The following is a 20,871-nucleotide window of genomic DNA, read 5'->3' as shown; positions in this document are numbered from 1 at the left end:
ATATTCATGACATACATATTAATGAAACAGCGCAAGGAGCTTGGAAATGAGTGGATGAAAAACTATATCAGACTTGCAGTGAAAAATGATAGCTGAAACACATGAATTTACTCATGTTACATTCTGAAATCCCACTAAAAATGGCAGTTTGGTAGTCCTAAACCTACAAAAACTAACACAATAGCAAAAGAGACATCAGCTATAATATTATGAAAGCTGTAAAATCAGTGGATTCTGGTAATTGAGTTTGATAGTAGTGAGAAAAATGAGAAGCCAACCCAATTTACACTACAGACTCAAAATGCTTAGGATTTAGTGACACAGGGGATCTCTGAAATGGGAAGAAATAATGAAAATTATACTTCAAATAGAAAGACTTCCTGAAAATGTTTAAGATGCAGTTCCCCAGATTCCATCAAAAGGCTATTTGAGGATTATGAGTAATATATGTAAAGTACACAGAGAATTGTCTGACACAAAGCAAGTTATATATGTTTGCTGTTAGCATGCCATAATGAGAAGCTAATAGATAATTTTACCAAAAAATGGAGTAGCAATATTAGTATACTATAAATATAGAGATAAATGCTAAAAGAATCATCTAAAAGAATTTAAATTCTTTCATCTGGGACAGTGGGGTGGGGGGTGGGTATGGAATAGAATGTTACTAGTTTTAAATGTAAACCTCATAAGATATTTGTATCTGTAATGTTTTAAAAATAAAAGCCTAAAAGAAAATAAGGAATAAAAGAAAGGAAGTTGGTAGGCATACTAGCAAATAATAACCAGAAGAAAACTGTATAACAATATTCATAACAAATAAAACAGAATTTAGGGGGAATAAAGAGGGACACTACAAATTTTCAAAAGTATGAAAAGGTGGGTCTTCAAATGCCATAGCTTCTTTCAGTGTTTTTCCTTCAAAACACTGATGTGGAAAAAAAAAAATCCTAGTCTACACTGAATGGAAAGATTGTTATTCAAATAAAAGCCTTTGTTATATATTGCTTGACTTTCAACAATGTTACATGAGGACTTAGGATGCTTTTGAATTTGTGTGTGTATCCAACAGCATAGCTTCACAGGAAATAAAGCAACACTGGACAGGATTTTAAGAAATGTTTTTTAAACATAAAATCTTATTGCCACAGTCAGAACTTGATATATTAAGAAATGGAAAAAATATAATATGGATTATTTGAGCTATAAACTTTCAAACCAATGTTTGATATTCAGAGTTCCATACCCCTTGAGAATTCTCAGTACACATGGGATATTAGAGAAGTTGGTCAGGCTCTGGGTCACAAGGAGTCTCAATAAGTGAAATAAAATTTAAAGCCTCAGACCATACAGACCTCATTCTGTGACCATATTGAAATTGAATTACATATCAATCAATAGTAAAAAAAAATATATTTTAGGGCCTCCCTGGTGAAGCAAAGGATTAAGTCTCAGCACTATGAAGCTATCTGTAGCCACTGAAGCACAGAGTTTGATCCCAGGCCAGGGAGCTGACCAACATGGTGCAGCAGACGTCTCCTGTCTCACCAGTTGCTCCCCTCAGCAACGGATTTCAGTCAATCCGCCTGTTCTGCTCCCCACTCTGTCTCTGGTGAATCCTCTCACTGCCCTGCCCCCACCTCTGGCCTACACCCCAGTTCTTGCATGCATTAAGAAAATAAATCTTTAAAAAAAGAAAAAAAGAAAAATATTTTAAAGGAATTCATATGTTTGAAACGTGGATAATGGTCCCTTCAACAACTCATAGTTAAAAACAAAATAATGATAGAAATTACTGGATAAAGAGTAGATAATAAGAAAGTTCGGTGTACCTAAGTCACCAGATACAGCTAAAGCAATTCTTAGTGTTAAATATATGCTTTTAAGGAAATATTAAAAAGATAGAAAATAAATGAGATACCTGTTCATCTCAAAAGCTAAAAATAAGTAAAAGAAAGCTTAAAGATTCAATAACTAATTTTAATGAGGGAAAAAAAAACACAGATGATAAAACAAAAGTTCTTTGAAAATATGAATAAAGATCCACAAATCTCCAGCAATGATCTAGGAAAAAAAGAGTAAAAAGTATTAGGAACAAAAAATATATATACAGAATTGAGATTTTTCTATAAGAAAGTCATGAAAAATATTAGTTCCCCAAAATTATAAATTGTAATAAAATGGTCAGTTTCCTGTAAACGAATTTTAGAAAATTGACTCAGAATGACCCAAGTGCATCACTAGCCATTAAATAAATTTATAAGTGATCAAAAGTTTTCTTCATTCTTCCAACAAATGACAACAGCCTGAAGTTTCCTACAGGGGTTTTAACAAACCTTAGTAGAGCATCTCAACTAGTGTTTTTCCATAGAAATATTATGGAGGCCACCTACATAATTTTACATTTTCTAGTAGTGACACTAAGAAAAGGTGACATTTATTTTAATAATACATTTTATTTATAATACCCAAACTATCATTTTAATAAATGATAACAAATAGAAATAGTAATGAAGATTTGAAAATAGTAATGAAATACCTTATGAATTTTTTCACATTGTTTGAAATCCAGTGTGTAATTTATAGTCACTGTGTGTTTGGCTTGCTACCAGACACATTTCAGGGGCTAACTAGCCACACGTGGCCAATGATGATCATCTTGTGCAGCACAGATCTACTCCCTATTTTAGACACATAGTTTCATATAATAAAAGAGGAAAAGCTGTGCAAATTATTTGATGAGGCTTAGAAAACCCTGCTATCGGGCCTCCCTGGTGGCACAAGGGGTTAAGACACAGCCTACGAGGCTGTCCACAACCTCTGCAGCATATGAGTTCAATCCCTGTGCAGCCAGGGCACAACCCACATGGCACAGCAGACCTCTCCTGACTTGCCCGCCTCTCCCCTCAGCAGTGTACTTCGGTCAATCTGCCGGTTCTGTTCCCCACTCTGTCTCTGGTGAATCCTCTCACCTCCCACACCTCTGACCTGTATCCCAGCTCTTGTACGCATAAATAAATAAATCTTAAAAAAAAAAAGAAAACCCTGATATCAAAACCAGACAACATTAGTACAAGAAAGACACTTGTCGAGGGATTAAAGCATAAATGATAAATGGAAAAATTCCAAATAAAATATTATGAAATTCACATTGTCTCCCTGATGACGCAGAGGTTAAAATCTCAGTGCTATCAGTCTGTTGCCAGCCACTGGGATATGAGTTCGATCCCCGGCCAGGAAGCTAACACACATGGTGCAGCAGACCTCTCCTGTCTTGCCTGCTGCTCCCCTCACCAGTGTATTTCAGTAGATCTGTCTATTCTGCTCCCCACTCTGTCCCAGTGAATGTCTCACCCCCACGCCCCACCCCTGGCTTACACCCCATATCTTGAATGCATAAATAAATATTAAAAAAAATATTATTTAAAAAAAATGAGAATATAGAATATAGTCCCACTAGCTATTAAAACTTATTGTAAAGATATGGCAATAGGATTGTCTGATGTTACAGTAAAATATCCCAAAGAAACAACATAGAGAACATGGTACATGACAAGAGGAGCACGGCAAAGCAGGTGGCAAGAATATCCTGCTCAGCTTCTGGTGCTAGGACAATTGGTTATCCACAATAGGAAAAACAAAGTTTCAGATCCCTACTTTGCATCCTGCACAAAAAAAAAAAAAAAAAAAAAAAAATATGCTAAATGGCTTAAAGCTTAAAATATGAGAAATGAAACTAAATTTTTGAAAGAAAATATGAGTTTATGGCAGGGTTTCTTAAGCCAGATTTCTTTTCTTTTCTTTTTCTTTTTTTTTTTTTTTTTTGCTATTCATAATTGCATTTATTTATTTTTATTTTTAAAATTTATTTTACATAATTCTTACATCATTTTTCATTTTTGCACAATGTATGCATTTTCATTTTGGTTATAATCCCCATACAATTCCTACCCCCCTTATTTTGACCCTAATCCCTCTTCTCTGTGCCCCCCTCCCCTCAGTGTGTCTCTGGTTTATAGTTGATAAGCCAGATTTCTTAAACAAGAGCCCCCAAAGCACAACCTATTTCGGTAAATACTGATCTATTTTACTACATTAAAATGTAAAACATATATAAAAGAGAAAATATCACCAAAACAAAATTTAAAATCATTCCCAGGCTGGGAGAAAAACTTTGTAATGCTAAAACTAACAAATGAGTAGATCTAGGATATATAAGGAATACCCAGAAATCATTACAAAGAAAATGAAAATCCAACAGAAAAATGAATAAAGAATATGAAAAGAAAAAAAATACCCACATTGCAAATGGGGTGTAAATTTGAACAAGCACCATGGCAGGCAATTTAACATCTACTAAAGTTGAACATGTGTAGGTGCCATCGTTCAGCAATTATACTTGGAATTAAACACCCATGAGAAACTTCATATTTATTATACAAACCAATTAGTTCTCTCTTTTTGTACTGTCTTTATTGCTCTAGACTGTGTCCAGAGGACACTCTAAGTATATAACGGTATTCTCTTAGAACAAATACCAAAACAGCTTCCCCAAGATTATGCCAAATAATACTAAAAGTTGCACCATCAATTTTGTTTGAAATAGCTTCCCTTTCTATCACAGATATAAACTGCATTATACTAAGAAAATATTGCCAGAAGGAGCAATAAAAAATGAAAATGATCTTTAAGAACGACTACATTTAGAATTAAGTACAAAATCCTTAGCAGAATGTATAAAATCAGGTATGCTCTCTGGCTGGTCTGCCTCTCCAGCATCCTGATGCCCCACTCTCCCCAAGTTCTTCTCTCCCCAAGGCTCTCCTCATCCCAGTACTAAGAGCATCACCTAGCTCCATGAATTCACCATGCCTCTTCTATCAAAAACTGTTCCTTCTGCCTGAAAGTTGTCTACTCAACTTCTTCTGTCTTGCCAACTCATGCTCAATTTACAGGTAGCACTTTTGGCAAACAGTAAATACTTAATAAACATTTTTGGCCTGGCATAGACTAGCTAAATACTCAAATGATTTGTCTTGTTTGACTATATTTGTGTTTACGAATAGAGTCTGGTATAATGTCCTTCAAAAATTAGGCCACAAACTAGGAACTGCATCCAAGCTCAAGGGGATTGGCAAGTTGGAGAGAAAGGGTGAAGTTAGGAGCCAGTGGGAATGGTGCAGAATTGATAAGGAATGCCATTTTTTTTTTAAGATTTATTTATTTATGCATACAAGACCTGAGATGTAGGCTAGAGATACAGGGGGTGGGAGGAGCGGGAGAGGGGGGAAGAGGATTCACCAGAGACAGAGTGGGGAGCAGAACAGGCGGATCCACTGAAATACACTGCTGAGGGGAGAAGCAAGTAAGACAAGAGAGGTCTGCTGTGCCATGTTGATTAGCTCTGTGGCCAGGGACTGAACTCGAGCTGCAGTAGCTGCTGATAGCTTCATAGTGCTGAGACTTAATCCCTTGCGCCACCAGGGAAGCCCAGGAATGCCATTCTTGAGAATACGTCCCTTATTCCTGAAGCATGATAGGAAAAGAACTAGGAAACAGGATGTCCTATAAGACAAGACCAACTCAAGGACACACACAGCTCTTGTAAATGCAAGGGTCTTTACGTGGTCCTGCTGAAAAGATCAGAAACGGTGTTTTTGAAACTTGTTCTATAACACGTAAAGCCAACAAACTCCCATTTGGATCATCTTTTGTGATTTAACTGCCAGGGGATGTCATGCTACAGTCAAAACACCTGGATGAGTGACCCCACAAGGTACTGTCTCCCACCTGTAAGACTAATCTACTAGTCATTTGACCCTGGCCAATCTGGTAGCTCTGAGGCACTGGATCTGAAAGCAGTGCTATTATATGTGGTTGTCTGATGCTTTTGCTGAGTTCAAAATTTTCAGTCCTGGGGGTTTCCTAGGGTACAGCTAGCTAGATGTTTAAAACTATAGCAATCTAGGTCCCGGGGTGGGGGGTGGGGGTGTGTGTGGGGGGAAAATGCTTACTCAGCAGTTTAGACTGACAGATGAAGGCTGATAAGAGAGTATAATAATACACCTCTGAGTACAATTAATGTCCTAGTCTCACTCAGCAACCCCAACTTTTGGTGACCCACATGTCTCGTGGCATGCTATCACCTCTACAGGCAGCTCCAGGCAGCATAGATGTCAGTAGCAGCTGTATCCTCAGGAGATAACTGACCTCATTTGGGCCTAACTCTCTGGAAACTTGGCATATGTACCTTGTGTCAACACTGAATGTCTGGACCCATCATCACTTAAATGCAAAGACTAGAACCTACCACCCTGAATTCCACAAATCATTCCTTCTAGTAATCAGGTCAATGATGTAGTACAAAGTTCTGGAGTATTAAGTCCTATAGCAGGAAGACTGTCCACCCATAGATCCAGCACCCTTGGAAGAACAGGTGTGCCCACAGGGTATATGTTTGTCATAATCTTTGCAAAAGATAGGAGGGTAGGAGTCAGGGGTCCCAGGACAGTAGCCACAGGAAGTTATAGACATGTACCTGATGTATCTCCATTATTTGCTGTGTAAATATCTATTCAGAAATATTCAAGGCTCAGCAACTTTTCCTAGCACTTCATCCACTGAGCCTTAAAGATGATCCATAGAAGATTCCAGTCCCCAAAACCCTGCTAGGAATTAAACCCAAGTCACATACAGTTCAACACTGTTGACAGCATATGTAGCCAAACACATTGCTTGGCTCAGGTGAGAGGTCCAGGTTGTCTTCAGGCAAAACACAAGGACTGGAGGAGAGGTACTACCTATTTTCCCTTTTCTATTAGGCAGATTTGACCACACTCAGTCCCCATAGAACACTGTAGCCTGATATTTGTAGGTGTAGTAGGATTAAATGTATCAAAAAGAGAGCTAAACATCAATGGGGAAAGTGGGAAATGTGCCCTTATAAAACTGCCAAAGCCAAAGTAGACAGTGCCCTCATGTGGAAAAATCATTTAAAGAAGACGAACTCCTATAGATAATCTGTTAGTAATGAGTATTTTTCAGAAATATGCAAGAGGCTAGTTATACGCCACCAAGCAGCTGGCAGAAGCCAGCTGATAATCCTCCACAGATCACAATGGCTACAATTCTGCAGCCAAAGATCACACGATCAATTAACATGTGCAAAAAACAAAGGATTAAATTTATTATATAAAACTTAAACCCAAGTCATCTGGAGTTCAACAAAACTTAGCTTATTTTTAATATAAAGAAAAAAGTAAACACAACATCTAGTTAATAGAAAATCTGTATTAGTACCCCCACTAAATAAAGATGCATTTTAAAAGTAATAATTTGAAGGGGTGCCCAATTATTACTCTTCTGAGATGGGCACCCACTTATTTCCACTGGACTCCAAGTTATAGCCACCTGTAAGGGAAGATCAGCATGGTTTCACAGGCTTATCCGTGATTTGTTTTTTTTTCTGAAGATGGCAGGAGCAATGGTGTTCGGATGTACTGAGCACTGAGTCAGAAGTTTGTCAGTTTCCTGAACCCAGATCACATAAATCTGGAACGTGTACGAAAATGAGGGGTGTTACCTGAAAGGGAAGCAAAGGTGAGAGGTGGGAGGTGAGAGAAGGGTCTGAACTTCTATAGAACTGGAGCTCTATACTGTTCTCCAGCAGCTTCAGAGAGGCTTGCTGGCTAGGTAAGTGCAATAGTACGTACACCACTACCAACGCGAGCAGCAAACCCAACAAAGCAGTTTTCCTGCTGGAGAGTCGACTGTTTAGTTTGCCAACGAAATGCTGCTCCTATAATTTACTCTTGCTCTTTTACTTCTGCTTTGTTACACCAGTTAATGAATTTCATGCCTTTCACCTGCCCTGTTTGCCCTATCTGGGCACTCTCTCTGCGCCTCACTTCAGTCTACATCCAGTGTGGAGTCCCTATTCCACCAGACTGCTCTGTTGCTTGCACCCTTTACAATGTGGCACTGCACTATCTCAGATTCCCCAATCATGAGTCCATCAAATCTATGTGTTTTTCTCAGACCTCATGGCATCCAAACATTGCTGAAGAAAATTTCATAACCTGGAATTCTGGAATCATTTAAATCTGGGGTATACAACTTCCTGTGTCCTCAGTGCTTCTTGGAATCTACTTGACCAGGTTGGCTCTTTTGAAATTAACCCACTTTCTCAAAGAAAATTATTGTCCTCCAACTCTTCCGCACACATAATATCTTCATGTCACCTCACCTCCTAATTCAGGGGAATTCTTTCAAATTCTTTTGTGCGGTAGGGTGTAGTACCTGTACCAACAGCATCTACATCACCCAGGAACTATTAGAAATGCACTTTCTAGGTTCCACTAGAGGTTTACTGAATCAGAAACTCTGGGGATGGAATCCAGCTGTCTGTGTTTTAATAAGCTCTCCTCCAGGCTATTCTTTTTCATACTCAAGTTTTTTGTGTGTTTGAGATACAATTGACATTTAACACAGTATTCATTTTATGTTTAAATATGAGTTCTTATTGCAAAATGATTTCCACAGTTTACATCCATCCAACATTCATAATTTTTTCTCTTGTAATGAGAACTTTTAAGATTTACTCTCCCAGTGACTAAAAATATTTCTGTCTATATTACATTTCTTCCTTTTATGTCAACAAAACAATTATTGCTGCTCCTTTCCTTCTTTATTCTCTTTACCTCAATTTTGTCACCTATAAAATATGAATAATAATACTGACCTCACGAGGTGTTTGTGAGTATTAAATAGTATCACTTAATAAATTGAGCATACACTTGTAAGATTTTTAAAAAATATCTCTATGGGCCTCCTTGGTGACACAGGCAGTTGAGCGCAGCGCTGTGAAGCTGTCCACAGCCTCTGCAGTGCCAGTTCGATCCCCGCCGGCCTCGGAGCAACCCACATGGCGAGCAGACCTCTCCTGTCTAGCTCACTGCTCCCTTCAGCAGTGTATTTCATCAGTCTGCCTGTTCTGTTCCCCTCTCTGTCTCTGGCGAATCTTCTCACCCTCCCATGCATCTGGCCTGTACCCTGGCTCTTGTATAAATAAAATAAATCTTTAAAAAAAACTCTATAAAAATACAATATACAAATGATAAAATTCACATATTTAACATGTATAAGCCACTTCACTGATTTTTAGTATATTCACAGTTGTACCACCATCACCACAGTCTAAGTTTCAAATGCTTTTATCATGCTGAAAAGAAATTCTATACCCATTAACAGTTAATTCCCATTCTCCTTTCTCTACATCCCCTAACACCCACTAATCTATTTCCTGTCTCTATAGATTTACCTGTTCAGGACATGTCCTGTAAATAGAATCATACATTATCTGTTCGAATGTGATTGGCTTCTTTCATTTAGCACAATGTTTCTGAGGTTCAACTTGCAAAGATTTTAAAACAGTCTCTGGCACATGGTTAAGTGTGCTATAAGTGTTAATGTTTGCAGTTATTCCTGGACTTAATATTCCCCAAGGACCCTATGTTTTCCATACTCCTGGGACTTTCTGGGACTCCAGTAATTGTTCTTTCTCTGCAGTATTTTTAACCCTCCTTTCCTACTTTTATCTCTGTCTTGGCATATAAATCTCCTCGAATTTATCTAATATCAAGTTATCAACTATCTCTCTCTCCAGAGAAAACTAATTTAAAAACTACTCAACTGTTAATGCCTTATTTTTCCATTACCTTCTCACAACTGATCTAGCATATAGTAGTGGAAGAACTTCTCTTGAAATTGCTACTGACTTTTCAGAAATGGACCCTTAAAACAACCACGTGTGTTCTGCTAAGTTGAGCTGTACAAAATGACCAATATGAAACTACTCTGACTTACAAAAATGGCAATTTTCTATACAACCTATCGACATCCTCCAACCAAAGACTACCAGGAACACACCTGCAGAAATAGCAAGTTGGGTACCTACTTCTTGAAATAAGAGTAAATGCACACTCTGGAGAAGTATGTGGTATCTCAGTAGGAAGGTGATAGAAAACATTACAAGACTGGGGCTTGTCTTAGAAGATTAGGGTGGGAGGTGGAGAAAGATCCAGTTAAGGAAGCATGGCTTTACTCTAAGAGGCTGAATGAATAAGGAAGCAGAAACAATTACATGATTGGGTCTCTTAATAAAGCTTATGTAGAAAGAAAGACTAGAGTAGGGCTGAAGCTATAATTGATCAAAAAACAGTAATCACACAGATCAGACAGGAGAAGAAGATGTTTGGTTGTTTTCATTGGACAATGTTCACGGAATGCCTACTGAGTGACCATGTTTTTGTCTTGATTATCATCGTCACAGAATAACTGTCTGATGTTAATGTTCTCACTACAATTGTGTTCCAGTGCTGGGTGAGATCCTAGGAATTTTGTGGCTTGACAATAGTAATAAGCCAACATCTAGGTGCTTTTTTTTTCCCTCAGTTCCCCTTATTGGTCAAGAGCAGATATCTCCATGATATCTAGATTTTTTACTGCTCCAGGCATTTTGTTCTCATGAAGTTCAAAAGGGTATCTAGAGAAGAGTTCATAGGGGATGAACTCTTCGCTCAAAGAGGAAGGATAACCCCTCCTCTTTCTGTCATAATGAGTTGTTGAATCATCTATCAAGGCTATTCTGCATGAGATCTACCAGTCAACTGAAAAAGAAAATAATTATCAGAAACAAAATAATTATTCACTCATCTTTCTTTTCATTCACTTTTGTAAAAAATCTCAAAGCCTGGGGCCTAGAATATAAAACTCAGGCAATAGAATTAAGTTCCAGGATCTACCTGGATTCTTTGTAGCAAGCCGAGTAGATTTTTCTTTTAGCCTAGTTGTCAGTACCAGGCTTACACCAGCAGGGGGACCTGGGGTGGTGGTCGCTTCCGCCCAAAGATGAGTCACTTCCGCCCAAAGCGGAGGCTGATGCAACAGTAACCGGATGTTGCAAATCCACGTAAAGTGCATGCGCAGGCTTTCCGAGAGATAGCCCCTCCCCTAAAATAAAGAGAGTTCCTGCAGCCATCCATGTGAGTAGAAGCATCTTTTCATCCCCAGCCCCTCCGCCATGTTCCTGAACCCCGTCGGCCTGCAGGCAGGACCGGCACCTAGTCATTGTAGTGGCAGGAAGGGCCAAAGCAGGTTCTCCATGATTCAAGCAGACAGGGTAAGGAGAAGAGAGTCCTGGAGCCCTCAGTGGCTTTTGCATGCTTTTATCTATCAGGATTTACCAGGTACACAGCCGGCAGGGGTGTAAGGGGGCGGGGGCAGCCAGGAAGCTGGCAGGCCTCCCAGCCCCCAGCAAGTCTTCACTCTTTCTGGGCTCTCCAGTGTTCTCTGGGGAGCCTCAGCTTCTCTGCTCTTCTCGCGGTTCTGCTCTTCCATTCATTCTCATTTTCTGCTCTTCCTGGCGTCCCCATGACGCCGCCCTTATAGGCCCAGCCTAAGCCCAGGTGAATCCTATCTACTTATGCCCACACCCTATTCCAGGTGCCCACCATCAGGCATGCATTCAGGACCGCAGGGATCCATCATCAATCCTAATGGCAGGAGGGCAGAAAAGCCTGATACTTTTTTCACTTATCCTATAGTCATGAACAATTCTACTTTCTTTCTAGTATAGAACTATAACAAGCAGCGATTTTTATAGTACACAACCTTCCTTCACTAGGTAAGAATAATGCTGACTGTGACTATCCATGACAACTCTAACTTTAAATTTAAACTGGTTGATCACCTGCTCAGTTGTTACATCTCCACAGTACCATTGGTTGGTACATTTGGGTATTAATCAAAAGATTGGTGTTTTAAATCCACTCAAAGAAGCTATTGTGAGACTCATTCCACATACTAATTAGGGCATGGCCTACATTCTTATAATAGATTTCAAAATACAGTGGCTCAAATGTAACTGAAGGATATTTCTTTTTAAAAAATTGGTTGATTGGCCTTCCAGAGATCAGAGATCGAGTTGGATAATTCGTAAGTTATGCTAGGTTCAAAGAAAAATTTTTGACATTCTTTTCCATTAGTCTTTAATTGTGGGAATTGTAACTCATCCATATGCATAAAGTAGAAGTTTTCTTTACAGAAAATTTTGCCAAGTTCCTTCTGCTTACCTCCTTTAATAGGTTTTAGAGGGCATTCGGTTCAGGGAAATATGATTTCCTAGTGCTTAAATTTTTGAAAACCTCTATTAATTACCCTAAGTACCCAGGTTAAAATAGTATGTGGTAGGCAGGTATATGTCATATAAGTTCAACTGTATAAGGACATTATATTTAGAGTGAAATATAAATTAGTACAATAGGAGGAAGTCAAATTTTTTTCCTTTAAGTAGGGTATATCCCTTGATTATAGTTGAACAGTTCCTGAAAGCAGGTTGGTGTGTTTCTGAAAAGGAAAAACTGGTTTATGTAGAAATAATGGTCCTTATATTAGTTCTTATTCCTGAAATGCTAAGTATTGCTGATACAGTTGTAATAATTTTAGCAAAAGCATTTTTCTTACATGAGGTGAAGTTTTAATTTTTACAGGACCAAATCAAAGTTGGGATTAATGATGTAAGGGAAATTTAAATTATGGAAGGTCTCATAAAAGGTAATCTACCTTTTTTAAAGTGTTTGAAGGAATAGTCATTAAATTTGTTGGCAGACAGTAAAATTCTGCACTAGCTATGATCTGAGAAAAACCACAAGAAAGTTTTCTTTTCTTGACCAAAGACCATAGAGTCAAAAATAATAGAATGAAGATAAAGGCGGTCAGCCTAGTTATTTAACAGAGGATATCAAAATACAAATAAGTAAGATAATAATGGTAAAGGATCTTGTTCCACTCTCTGGAATGGAAGCTGCATTTTCCATAGGCAGTGAAAGACCTATACACTGAAAAAAGAGCAAACAGTGATGGAAGAAATGAAAGAATACACAAATAAATGGAAAAACAGCCTGTGTTGTGAATTGTATGACTTAATATTGCTACAATGTAAATATATCAAATGAACTACAGTTCAATCTCTAACAAAAACCCTTTTTAAAGAAATGGGAAAAACAATCCTAAAATTCATATTGAACCACAAAGCACCCTAAATAGCTAAAACAACTTTAAAAAAGGAAAAAGCAGAAGGCATTGTAACAGGGTGGTCCCCAGGAAAGGGGGAGGTTCCAGGTTCCCTGCCCCACCCAAGGAAGGGTGGAGCTGAGCAGGAAGAGAAGAAGCTGGAGAAGAGACTGAGGAAGGAAGCAGGATGGAGGCAGGAGACCTGGAGGAGGCGCGTGGAGCCTAGAGACACGTGAAGAAACTGCGCTTGTCTTTTGGTCGTGGACTGGGTGACACAGATGTGGGTGAGACCCGTGGGGAGGTGACAATGGCAGCTTTTATCTTGATGTTGATTTTGCTCTTTTCCTTCCGGGCTTGTCCAGTTGTTTGTGACCCTTTTCTGTGGGTCCCCACTGGAAGATGCTTTAGACTTGTGGCGGGCTTTGGGGCCTTGTTCTGGGCCGATCCCATATGGATGGACTTTTACCCACGAGGGGACGGGTAACTTTGGGTGCTTCATTTAGAAACTAGACTCTTTGCCTTTCCTGTATTGTTTCCTAGTTTTATTAAAGTTCCTTCCCATTAAAGTCTCATATGTTTTGTGTTGATGCGGCGGATGGCAGAACCCATTTAGAATAGGCAGGTTTGCGGGGCTTGGGCTACCCCTCTCCTTGTCCTATAACAGATTTGGCGTCCAACGTGATTTAGGACAGAGCCATCCGTGGTTAGTCAGCCCCATGGGGAAATTGGGCTTCCCTATGGCACTGGCTACCATAAGCGCAAATGTGATTTTTGGTTTCTCCGGTGTGTTTGTTTCATATGTCGATTTGAAGATCTGTGTGTCTGTATGTAATTTGTTTGTAGTGACTTGCTAAGACATTTGATTTTGTGGAAATTGTTCTGTGCCAGTTTTACTCAAAAGATTAGGCAGTACGTTGGACCATGTGGCCAGATCAAAGATGGCGTCTGAGGCCACTTGGAACTTTTTTTTTCTTTCTTTTTGTAATCTCTGCTGTCTCATTAGCATTTCTAAAGGCAATAATGGTTCTTCAGTGGTATGTTGCTTTGTCTTTGACTACTTCCTGCCCTGTGTCTGATGGGTTTTGCAAGCCAACTGTGGAGCAGTGGTGTTTTAATTAGCAAATGTATGCCTGGGTGTTAAGGAAAGAGTAGCCTTAAGCAGTAACTGGTAATCGCTGGTATCCTTGATGGATTCTTGGAGATAACTTGAATTTTGCAAAGTCTGGATCAGAAAAATTAACAAGATTTTGTCTGAGTCTTGAAGGATTTGCTACTGTGAATTTTGTCTACACAATTTGTTTTGGGCATGTTTGCCATTTTGAATACTGGATTTGTTCAATTGCTGGTGTAAGACAAGATTCTAAGTTTCTGCTTCCTACTGAGGAAGGTCTGTTGTGGAAAGCACTCTTTAGGGTGCATCATGTAACTGTACCAGGTTTTCATACCTGTGTTGTTGTTGCCCCTCCCTAGTGTGGGGGAGGTGTAATCTGTGCTTAGATGTTTACTCTGCTCTTTCAGCTTCTGTCCCAGAGTGGCTAACAGAAGTAAGGAGATGACTCCTTTTAATTGAAAGTTAATTACTGATAATTTGATTTTGCTTTTTCAGGTTCTATTCCAGGAAACCCAAGGAGTGCCTGCTTGGTGGCTAACAAGAGATGACTCCTTTTGCTTGAAAGTTAACTGTTACTTTTATTCTTTCAGTTGCTGTACAGAACACCCCAGGATTGACTTCTAATAAAAAGTCATCAACACTGAAAACCCTAAGGTGATAAACAAGGTCATGTAACTCTTGTGATTAATAAAACTTTTCCTTCCTATTTCCAAAGTCTTAGGTTTGCAGGATGACAACTGGAAATTTTTCTGCCAGCAACACTCCACATTTTTTTTTGGACTTTGACATTTTTTTTCTGAGCCTATGGAGTAAAACTGCAGTTACATAACATATTCTACGTGGCATAACTAAAAAAAACCTGTCTTTGTCTATACGTTGTATGTCTGTATGTCCTTGTGTCTAACTGTCTTGACCTCCAGTGATCAACAAATTGGTATACATGGTGCCCATAGACGTTGAAAAAAAAAAAAAAAAGTCTCCGGTTATGAGAAAAACAAAAAGTTATGGTTTGATTGTCAACATTGTGCTACTGAACTAAGCCGGTGCCTTCATAGAGATTGAATATTGTTGTTTCTGTTAATTTTCTGATATTTATGGCAAAGCTTCCCAAAAATCTAAATTCAAGTACAAATTTGGTAGCCTGTCATTTGACTGATGCAAGGAAATTTTGTGGAACCTCAGTAGAGCTCCTGAGACACTCCACAAAGTTTCTCCCTTTCCTCCTGGAAAGGCATTACATGAATTTGTTCTATTTGGCTTTTACCTAATGAAGTAAAACTGGAAGGGAAGCATTGTCACTTGGGAAAATGGTAAAAAACTTTGGTATGTCCAAAATGTTAACAGTAGTATCTGGTATGTATGTAAATTGTCAATGGTGATTGTCACCTTGTAATATTGTATAATTCAATTGTTTCACACCTACAGAAATTGTTTCCGGAAATATAGGGAAAAAGGTCTCAATAGATTCCTATTGATGGAACTGTTGAGAGTAAAAAACTTTCCTACAAAGGACTGAATAGACCTGGAAATACACCTGACATTTACTAAGGTTTCTTTGACATAATACTGGAAATTTTTTATGCATTCTGTCCTGAATCCACGAAGTTTTTGTTTTGTTTTGTTTTGTTTTGTTTTGTTTTGTTTTGAGTAACCAGGATCTGCAGAAAGGTTGTAATTTTTTTTCCAGCAAAACTAACTTGTCACATTTTCTCTCCCCTTGATACCAACACAGCATACAAATAGTGGTAGTAATTTTTGCTACTTATCTTAGAGTCTGTTTTTGCATAACTTCCATAGGGATTTTGTCTGTTTTAAAAAAAAAAATTGGACGCGAGTTTGATTGTGTGGTTTTGTGTGGAGTTCTTCCAAAAAGTTGAAAAAGAGCTGAACCAAGAAGAGGAGAACCTGTTTGCCTTGTTTGTAGGGTTCCAGAGACCTCCAAAGAAGGTGAGGAAGCTTGCCTCCATTGGCAGGACTGGACAACCCGGCCAACGAAAATGCCCTGGTACCCTCGAGAAGAGGAAAGCCCAGGTGGAGTCTGATGAGACCAACTTTATACCTGAAGCCTGCATCGACCAGATGCCAACGGTTCGCTCTGATCCTGTATGGAATATTTCAACAAAGCCAGCTAAAATTGCTGTTAGTTATTTCTACTCTGTGATTTTATGCAAAAATAGAAAAATGGTTTAAAAGTAGATCTAGTTTGCAAACTTTTGCTTTGCTGTTAAAAGTTTGGGATCAAGGTTGAGAGAATTCGTTTTTGCATAAGTTGAACCATTTTAACATTTTTTCCCTGTGATTTTGATATATTTGCTATCTTGTTTTAGCCAATGCTCCAACTTTTTTTCTTTTGGCTTGGATAATGGACTATTTTTACGTAATGAAACTGTCATACTGGACATTCATGGACAATGCTGCTGACTAATTGTTGCTTCTCTTACACACATTGGAACCCTGAAAAAAAGACTGTCTCCTAAGACTACACCCTGAAATCTCTGCCACCATAGATATGGTGGAATAAAAATTAAAAGGGGGGATTGTAACAGGGTGGTCCCCAGGAAAGGGGGAGGTTCCAGGTTCCCTGCCCCACCCAAGGAAGGGTGGAGCTGAGCAGGAAGAGAAGAAGCTGGAGAAGAGACTGAGGAAGGAAGCAGGATTGAGGCAGGAGACCTGGAGGAGGCGCGTGGAGCCTAGAGACACGTGAAGAAACTGCGCTTGTCTTTTGGTCGTGGACTGGGTGACACAGATGTGGGTGAGACCCGTGGGGAGGTGACAATGGCAGCTTTTATCTTGATGTTGATTTTGCTCTTTTCCTTCCGGGCTTGTCCAGTTGTTTGTGACCCTTTTCTGTGGGTCCCCACTGGAAGATGCTTTAGACTTGTGGCGGGCTTTGGGGCCTTGTTCTGGGCCGATCCCATATGGATGGACTTTTACCCACAAGGGGACGGGTAACTTTGGGTGCTTCATTTAGAAACTAGACTCTTTGCCTTTCCTGTATTGTTTCCTAGTTTTATTAAAGTTCCTTCCCATTAAAGTCTCATATGTTTTGTGTTGATGCGGCGGATGGCAGAACCCATTTAGAATAGGCAGGTTTGCGGGGCTTGGGCTACCCCTCTCCTTGTCCTATAACAGCATCACATTTCCCGATTTTAAAACATATTGTAAAGCTATGGTAATTAAATCAGTATGATACTGCCATAAAGACTGATGCATAGAACAATGAAACAGAATAAAAGCCCATACATATACAGTCAGCGGATATTTAATAAGAGTCAACAAGAATACACAGTGGAAAAAGGATAGTCTTTTCAACAAATGGCAGTAAGAAAACTAGGTATTCATATATAAAAGAATTAAATTCAACCCATATCCTACATCAGCCACAAAAATCAACTCAAAATATATTAAACATTTAAAAATAAGTGGGAAACTCCTATTTGTAATGGAAAACTCTTCACCGAAATTTGAAGCAACCAAAATATCCATCAAACCATGAATGGATGAATAAAACGGGGAATATACATACAATGGAATGATATTCAGCAGTTTCAAAAAGAGGAAATCCTTCATATGTGACAACTTGAAATAAGTCACTCACAGAAGGAAAAATACTGCACGCTTCATTTATATGAGATTTTTATTTCTAAAATAATCAAACTCATAAAAGCAAAAAGGACAGTAGTGGTTTCCAGGAGCAGGGAAGTGGAGGAATGGGGCTTTATGTTCAATGGGGATAAAGTTTCGGTGAAAAGTTCTAGAGATCTGCTGTACAACTTTGCACTTAAAATTAACAATACCATTTATTCTGATTTTAAAATTCACAATTAGGGCCTCCCCAGTGGCGCAGTGGTTAAGCGCTGGGTTGCGAAGCTGCCCACAGCCTCTACAGTGCCAGTTTGATCCCTGGCCGCCGGCGAGGGTCCCACATGGCACTCAGACCTCTCCTGCCACCCGCTGCTCCCCTCAGCAGTGTACTTCATCATTCTGCCTGCTCTGGCTCTGGTGAATTCTCTCACCCTCTTGCGCTTCTGACTATACCCAGTGCTTGTATAAGTAAATAAATAAATCTTTAAAAAAATAAATAAAATTCACAATCAAAATTATAAATTAAATTTTAAAGTTTTGTTAAGAGGGTGGATCTCATATTAAGTACTTCTATTACACACACAAAAAATTCTAGTAAGTCAACCCATAAGGCTAATTTGCTAACTAGCCCCTGACCATTGGGAGTAGGACTGTAGCAGATGGTCAAAAAAAAATCTGAAAAAATGAAAGCACAGCTAGGTCTATACTTTCATGCATGCATGTCTATAATATATTTTTTAATTCCTAAGGGAGAGTGATAATTTACTTAAATACATGACTTCCCAAAATTTTATCTTCTGAGAAAGTTTGAAATCGGTTGAACTTAAAGGGGAAAATATATCCATTACTTAGAATGAGGGAATTTTTTAAATAGCTCTATCTATAATAAGAAAGGAGGCAATTTCCAAAAGATTATTTGATACAATCATTCTGTAAAGTAGCACATTTCTCACTAGAGGGAGCTCAGAACTCACCAATCAGTGGCAAGAGATGCAAGAATAAAATGTCATTTCACTTTAGGGGGAAAACATTTGAATAAGAAATTATAAATAATTTGAATTAAAAATTTTGTTTTTTTAAACAATTTTATTTATTTATGCATACAAGAACGGGGGTACAGGCCAGAGGTGAGGAGGGTGAGAGGATTCACCAGAGACAGAGTGGGGAACAGAACAGGCAGATTGACTGAAACACACTGCTGAGGGGAGCGGCAGGCGAGTCAGGAGAGGTCTGCTGCGCCATGTGAGTTGCTCCCTGGTCGGAGATCGAACTCGTGCTGCAGTGGCTGCGGTCAGCTTCATAGGTTGCTTCTTATCCCTTGCACCACCAGGGAGGTCCCTGAATTAAAAATTTTGAACAAATGTGCTGTCAATTTCCAGAAGTCGGGAACTTCCAGGAACATATGCAAATTTTCTTCAATTATTAACCTGCACAATTTTAAATTATATGAAAGGTGAATAACACAAAATTTCTTAATAATCTGTCCATTAATTTAACAAGCTATTATTGTAAGTATGCTGTGGGGCAAATAAGAGAATGGGCATTATCCTTGCCCTCTTAAGGAAAAAAATCCTGGTATTTATGCGAAAGAGCACCAATATAAGGCAGAGATGATTATGGGTACCTGGAAAGGCTATTTAAAGAAATAGAATTCTTGTTCCCTGGCTTCTCTTTTCCTATCTTCATGTGTAACCCCGTGGAGCATCTTCTCCCTTAAAATTGCACTATTTGGGTACATATGGAGGAGAGAGCTATCTCCTAGCTGTTCCTAAGCCAATCTGCTAAGCCATCTGCTTCTCCCGTTGTCCATTACATCTCCTCCGACACTCTTCATCCAAACTGAAGAGCCACTCACTACCTTCCTATCAACCTGGAATCAGCTGCCATGTCCTTCATTCCTAACAGCAGTGTTAACTCAAGACCACATGGAGCAAAATTTTACTAAAAAGACTTGGGGGCAATTATCACCACATTTTAAAAGTTCCTTGTCCTCTTACCCCCTACATCTGGTAACTTCCCACTGGACATTTCTCCTCAGGTTCCAGAACCACTACTCCCTAGGCTGCAAAACCTTATTCTAGGGCCTCCCCGGTGGCACAGCGGTTGAGCACTGGCTTGTGAAGCTGCCTGCAGCCTCTGCAGCGCCAGTTCGATCCCCCTGGGCGAGGGTCCTACATGGCACGCAGACCTCTCCTGCAGCCCGCTGCTCCCCTCAGCAGTGTGTTTCGTCATTCTACCTGTTCTCTTTCCCGCTCTGGCTCTGGTGAATTCTCTCACCCTCCCACACTTCTGACTGTACCCAGTGCTTATTTGAATAAATAAATAAATCTTAAAAAAAAAAAAAACAACTTATTTTAGCCTTTGAAATGTTCCAAATCTTTCTTTATCCCAGACTAGGGTTCCAACATATCCAATATATATTGGATATCCAATATATATTGACTATATCCAATATATCCAGTCCCAAATACTGTATGAGACATACTTATATTCAAAAAAATAAGCTATTCCTTGTTTACCTAAAATTCAAATTTTATTAGGCATCTTATATTTTTTTCCAAATTGAACAACTCTATCCTAGAACTTTTACTGTGCGTTCTCTCCATTTCATCCTCTCCCATCTAGGTTATACCCGGAGGAAGTCATTTATCTCACTTCTCTTCCTGGGAACTATTTATGTTTTAAATAAACCTTTTCCTTTGTGTCTCAGCAGTATACCACCTGTTTAGTAAGTTATCTGCATCCAACAAGTTAAACAGTGATTTGCTTTCTGGTTTCATGATCGTGATTGAGCACAGGTGTTTCCAAATCGCCACATCCACACATTTAGTTCATTGAATTCTTGTTAATTCTGTTTATATTATGCATTAAATATTATTCTAAGTAAGAAGATACCGAATGAGTAAGAGAAGGTTTGTGTCTAAGAAACGAGTGTATTTTAAAATGTGGAAGCAACTAGCCCACATCAGCTGATGGCTCTGGGCCAGCTGAAATCACGAAAGTCAGACTATTGCTGCCCATGCCTTGTGAATTGGTAACATTTGAAGGGAAAAGGCAGCCAGCCCAGTGGAACACCAACATCACATTCAGATTATTCTTAAATA

The 20,871-nt window shown here is 39.0% G+C and overlaps 1 protein-coding gene and 1 long non-coding RNA gene across 2 annotated transcripts in view; one reads left to right on the top strand and one right to left on the bottom strand.

Moving 5' to 3' along the window:
• Positions 1-2,026: 2,026 nt before the first annotated feature.
• Positions 2,027-10,997, bottom strand: LOC119258494 (uncharacterized). Its single transcript, XR_005128277.2, has 3 exons — positions 10,803-10,997; positions 7,411-7,582; positions 2,027-2,064 (listed from the first exon to the last, which is right to left on the bottom strand). It is a non-coding gene; the product is annotated as an uncharacterized LOC119258494 (long non-coding RNA).
• GCFC2 (GC-rich sequence DNA-binding factor 2) overlaps positions 10,856-20,871 on the top strand; it is a 61,309-nt gene continuing 51,293 nt past the window's right edge. Inside the window, exon 1 of the mRNA XM_037527712.2 lies at positions 10,856-11,179. The gene's annotated coding sequence lies outside the window, so the exon portion shown is untranslated. The remainder of the gene's footprint in view (positions 11,180-20,871) is intronic.

Source organism: Talpa occidentalis, unplaced genomic scaffold (genome assembly GCF_014898055.3).
Source record: "Talpa occidentalis isolate TD23 unplaced genomic scaffold, MPIMG_talOcc4v2.1 talOcc4.5, whole genome shotgun sequence".
Lineage (NCBI taxonomy): Eukaryota > Metazoa > Chordata > Mammalia > Eulipotyphla > Talpidae > Talpa > Talpa occidentalis.
This window is presented reverse-complemented; position numbering and strand designations above follow the sequence as displayed.